This window comes from Schistocerca serialis, chromosome 2 (genome assembly GCF_023864345.2).
Source record: "Schistocerca serialis cubense isolate TAMUIC-IGC-003099 chromosome 2, iqSchSeri2.2, whole genome shotgun sequence".
NCBI classification, from domain to species: domain Eukaryota; kingdom Metazoa; phylum Arthropoda; class Insecta; order Orthoptera; family Acrididae; genus Schistocerca; species Schistocerca serialis.
The window spans coordinates 246,786,964-246,793,385 of record NC_064639.1 but is presented as its reverse complement, the minus strand read 5'-3'; positions in this window follow the sequence as shown (position 1 = coordinate 246,793,385).

Here is a 6,422-nt window from a genome sequence, read left to right as displayed (position 1 = left end):
CAGGGAGCTAAACGTACCACAGCCGACGGTTTGGAAAATCTTACGGAAAAGGCTAAAGCAGAAGCCTTACCGTTTACAATTGCTACAAGCCCTGACACCCGATGACAAAGTCAAACGCTTTGAATTTTCGGCGCGGTTGCAACAGCTCATGGAAGAGGATACGTTCAGTGCGAAACTTGTTTTCAGTGATGAGGCAACATTTTTTCTTAATGGTGAAGTGAACAGACACAATGTGCGAATCTGGGCAGTAGAGAATCCTCACGCATTCGTGCAGCAAATTTGCAATTCACCAAAAGTTAACGTGTTTTGTGCAATCTCACGGTTTAAAGTTAACGGCCCCTTTTTCTTCTGCGAAAAGAACGTTACAGGACACGTGTATCTGGACATGCTGGAAAATTGGCTCATGCCACAACTGGAGACCGACAGCGCCGACTTCATCTTTCAACAGGATGGTGCTCCACCGCACTTCCATCATGATGTTCAGCATTTCTTAAACAGGAGATTGGAAAACCGATGGATCAGTCGTGGTGGAGATCATGATCAGCAATTCATGTCATGGCCTCCACGCTCTCGTGACTTAACCCCATGCGATTTCTTTCTGTGGGGTTATGTGAAAGATTCATTGTTTAAACCTCCTCTACCAAGAAACGTGCCAGAACTGCGAGCTCGCATCAACGATGCTTTCGAACTCATTGATGGGGACATGCTGTGCCGAGTGTGGGAGGAACTTGATTATCGGCTTGATGTCTGCCGAATCACTAAAGGAGCACATATCGAACATTTTTGAATGCCTAAAAAAACTTTTTGAGTTTTTGTATGTGTGTGCAAAGCATTGTGAAAATATCTCAAATAATAGTGTTATTGTAGAGCTGTGAAATCGCCTCAATCATTTGTAATAACCCTGTATATAGCCATATTGCTGACATGCCCATGTGCTGTTTGATTTTCTACGAGAATATTTGCGTATTTATACACCAAACTATTACAAACTCCCGTCCCCTGCCCAATGATCCATATGAATGCATTTTGGGTAGGACAGACATGAGAAGTGTAGTAACAGTGCTTCGTACCTGTATGAAACTGAAGACTCGATTTATGTCCAAGATATGACAGAGAATTAGAGTGCATTGCATTCATCTTCGTTCGTCTAGACGAGGGCGCCAAAACTGGTTTTCCACTAATGGAATGCATTGGAAGCCCTCTGATGACTGTTGTATGGAGACGTTTGCTGTTAATGATCGCAGGTGCTCTAAGGCTCACACACACAGACAACAGGCAATTGTATACTAGTCGATCGCAGGTTATACCACACAACTGATACACCCCGAGGGAACAACGGGAAAATGGTTAAATGCATGATCAATGGTATGCAGCAACATCTTCCTCTCCCTAGAATGCATCATCAGTCTACCATTAGACCATACCTCGCTATAACCCCTCTCAACCAATCATTCCATCCACTTTGTATCATCCTTTAACGCAGATCCATATCAGTTTAGGGGCAGATGACTCTCTTTTTCCAGGAAAGCATCAAAGACAGCAGTCAACTTCCATGTATCACTATTACCTCAATAGACATACGGTACACAGGGTCAAACACGTGATTCATTCCGTAGTTGTATATTGCAGTTACCCCAGCTGGTAATACAACGCTGTTTAGCTAAGCACACTTCATAAAAATTTATAAGGCGGTTGCCGATAACGTTATATAAATTTATTACTCTACATCTGGCGGTCATCCACATTAAACATTCTGTCACAATCGTCTTATAGCTGTCGACAAAAGAATGACTGTTTCCCTGGTTCCAGTTGCTTTCATATCAACTTTCTCTCATGTTCCTCTTGCTGTTTGATACTCGTTCCCATTCACAAGAATTTTCCTATACCAAGCAGAAGACATGCAAGTACCCACTCATTCCCCTCAATTCCCCTGGTATTTTCCCTCAATTTATACGTATTTTTCGTCATTTTATCGATTTTATGTCACTTCTGCCCATAAGATGACGACGTCACTTCTTGCCACGTATTCTAAAATTGCTTGTAAATGTATACAGTCGTCGACACACAGCGCAAATGCACTGTTTTTCTGGTTGGACGGCATAGTATAGCACCATTCTCGAATGCAACCAGTCATAGCCAACCACATATTCTATAGCTGCAGTGCGTTTATTCAATTTTCTGGATGTCTATGTCTGTACATGTGTCGCAGATGACTCTCATGAGCCAGTCCTCCTGCTGGTGAATCCAACTTCGGACATAGAACACACCTCCAAGCATAGAACACATCTCCAGACATAATGCGTGATGGATCCACCTGCGATCCCTATCCCTGATGTGACGTATTGTGGATACGTCTCTGACCATCGCTCTGTATATAACGCTAGCGGAATCCACATTTAATAAACTCTATCCTGGACATGTCATATTGTGGATCCACATCCAAATATCTCCAGAAATAACTCGTGGCAGATCCATACTCGAACACTAACTCGGGACTACTCTGGGTCAAGGGAGCCATTTGCAACACATGTACAGACACAGACATCCAAAAAGTTAGAGCAGTTGCTCTGCAGTTGTAAAAAATGTTGTTGGCGGTGACTGGACTCAGTTGAGGAAAGTGCTATACCATGCCGTCCGACCACAACAATAGCGCATTTACACAAGGCATTCACAACTGTACTACATTTAAAAGCAATTTTAGAGTACATGGCAAGAAGTGACGGCATCATCCTATGGCCAGAAGTGAAATGTACTATATTTACAACCGAAATCGGAATTTAACTTCGTCAACGACAGGTGTCATACACCTCTGCAAACCTATGTAGTGTATCAATGTTTTCTTTATTGTGCAAGGTAGTAGCTTTATACTTTACATTTTGTAACCATAGTTTATCGCAGAGAAACTTTCAGGAAAAATGTCTGCCATGCGCTGGGATTATATTTTTTGCGTTGCTTTTCACACAACTAATAGGGAGGAAGCCGCGCCGCTCTAGCTTTACAATGTGTTTTAGGTGCAGAACCGTGTAGCCTTAAGAATGTATGTGTTTGTGTTCCACGATAATTACCAATATCTTCTTGGTACTGACCACAGACAATAGAACAATACTTCTGAACTGATAGCGCAGCTTATTTACGTAAAGTGCTTCAAACTACGTCCTTCTGGAGCTCCATCATACGTAAACCACACGTTTCTTCTTCATAACCGTCTGTTATATCATCACAACACACTCATATCTACCATACACCGATAACGGGTGCTAGCCTCCTCAACATGCGGGTATCTGCAGAGATCTTGTACACTTGGTTGGGCCCTGTGAGAAAGATTCGTGTGGAACAGTCTTCACTCAACAGAAGTAAGGACTTGATGTGCTCTGTTCCTTCACGAGACGTGGAATGTAGAGCATATACTAGCCTCCTACTTCCGGTCAGCTGCAAATTAAATCGGTGACAGAGTTTCAGGGAGAATTGGTCAAAGACAATGAGCTTTATCCTAAGAATGCGAGAATGCTCTGTGACTCTCATCCACATAAGGAAAGATTGGCAATCGTAATCGATGATCACAGTACTAGAAATATGTAGTATGTAGATCAGTTTGGACGACGTCTGGTATACTTTGGAATATATATGTTCGAGAATTAACAATGAATGGACGTACTGTATAGCCATCTATCTACATTCGCAATCTTGTAATGCTACTCGAAAAGTAGTGGAGGGGAGGTTTCGCGACGATACAGAAATTAGGAAACACGATACCACCTCATTGGTTGGTGCTGAAATTACGGAAAAACATGTAAAATTGCTAAAACTGATTGCACTAACAAGTGTGGTGCTTATTACAGTAAATCGTCAGCGTCTTTTCCATCCCATCCATCCGCTGGTACATTGTTGATTACCACATGGTGGTTGACTGGCATTACTTGTTTGAGATGGAGAGAGAGTCTTCATGTGTGCAACACCCTCTGAGGATGGCCTGTACCGAAACATGCGTACATGACTGAAATATAACCGATCAATCGAAACGGGACTCCTAGACATCTGCTACTATGTCACTGTGAAAGATGACTGTAAATGTAAAGGTCATCAATCACCTATGGACAGCTGTTTGGAAACGCCCCACAAAGCTGCGAAACTCTACCAGCTTCCATATGTCACGATGTCTTCCAGATTTTTTTTGTCAATAAGAAACAGCGCCTCTGTCTTTTATTCCAATCATCCTGTGTGTATTGCGGAAGCAGCAGCAGCAGCACAGTGCAATGTCCATTGTTCTGTGAGTGCCAATGGATCGAGACATGTTAATGTCGGCTTAGCACCTGATACAGACTTCGAAGTCTTGGATAAAAAAACAAAACGACGGCAGTGCAAGTAACTGTAGTCATGCACTGCTTGGATGTGTTACAGCAGAAAAAACCACACTGCGCCAAAAATCAACACAGTGACTCTCTCTTGCAATTAATAGTGTGTGGTATGTGGTCCTCCTATGGTAGAAGTCACAAAACTTTACACTGGTCTGTGGAAGCGACTTCGATCACAAGCCACCTGTTCCAATGTATATTTAATAGGATCGCCACATATGGCCAGCATGCAGTCGGTATTTGTTTTCAGTATATCAGAAAACAGTGACGTGGTAATATCTTATCGAGTTCTCTAACGGACGATGTTAATGGAGTTGTTTTAGTTCATAGTTTTTCTCTGTTGGATGGTAGAAAATAACGAGATGGGAGAGCGTGTCTGGGTGACAGACATGAATGCACCCTGAGAGATGCTGATCTCCTTTGGACTGTAGCACCAGTATGTAGTTTGGAGATGTACCGCAGTGCAGTAGCAAAATCATCATCCTTCTTCCATGCCCTGTATGATGTGGATTCTTCCTAATTTTCCCAACAAGAAACACCACCATATCTGCTCGTACTATCTTTTCTACTACCTCGTGTTGCAGGGAAAGCTTCGTTTGTAAACGGTTGGCAGGGCTACAACAACATGTTTCCATTTCCAGCGACTGGTCAAAATGGGATCCTGTAGCATTAATTCAACTCGCCCAGTTCCTCCAGGGGGTGCAGAAGGTATTAGAAGTAGCGCTCTCCAAATTTCATTCAGGTCCACCTAAAATTGGGACGATCACATGGACGAAGCTGCAGAGAGGGCAGAGCAGAGACTGAGCAGCAGTTACAAGATGCATTGAGACTGTCTAAAAAAAAGAGTGCTGGAGATTTTGCTGTATGTGATCCCTTGCAGATAGGTTCCTTAAAGGTGACTCGTTTCGAGGTATGAAAGTGGCACGAATATGATTCACCAGTGGCTGTAACAATTAAAAGACGTCGCTGTAGGATACAACACTGATGTGTGCTTGAATGGATAGACTCGATTCCAAATCGCATACAGCGTTTCTACCAGAAAGGGTAACGCTATCAGTGACTCTAGTGTGAGCATGCAGGCCCATGACCGCTTTTTATGCTGAGTGACGCTAACACAGTCGTTATGATCAGTTTTTAATAGTGCAGTCCTTACTCCAAATGTATGGTGTGAGCTGTAGAATACCTCTGTGGTCAGTTTCAAATGTCTGTTCTCAATTTTGTGTTTTCCCGTTTTAACAGATGCTTCATTATAGAAGACGCGTCGACGTTAAATAGAAGTGCTACAGCGCAATGCTCTGAATGGCGAGAACTTGCTGGCTAGGATACTAGAGGCATGGTGGCCGAGTTCCGTAGGAAGTAGCAGCTGTCCTTTTAAACGAACAACCCGTGGTCAGGATGGCCCTTATTTATCATGGTTTTGTTCTGAGGGATGCCGGTGTCACACTCTATGTGTAGCTTTCGTCAGCGTCGATAACGCTGACCATCCAGCCGCGTTCTCACAGGGATGCATTGTACTGAAGACACTGCAGTGTCAGGCTGCTCTGGGGGTTGCGGTCGCTGTAGGTGGAAGGCTTCCTATTTTCCAAGCAGCCGACTTCTGAAAATACCACCTGCAGCGTTCTCTGGAATTTCGTTGTTGTTGCAAAGGGGTCCAGTCTTTCTGAGAAATACGTTTCATAGATTGCCGTGGGGACATCTTCTGGGGATGGGACTGTGTCGCTATGTTTTAGATGAGTAAGTGGCACTTGGGGGGGGGGGCTGCCCTTTTATCTTCTATTGTTTATTTGACTATACGTACTTTTGTGTTGGTGAAGGACCGTAGACTCAAGGCAGTCAGCGACAGTGGCCCTTGTACCATGCTGAAAGGGCGGTAGATCGCAATGCACAACACGGCAGCAGCAGCTGGTTGTTTGAAAAAGCGATCTGGAGCGTTCTCCAGAATTTTGTTATTGTTCCAGAGGAGTGAGGTCTTTCGGAGAAATACGTTTAACAGATTAAATGACAGTATATCAATGTCACCGGCAGGAACTCTCTGAGGACCACCAGCAGCAAGATAGAACAGGCCTCTAG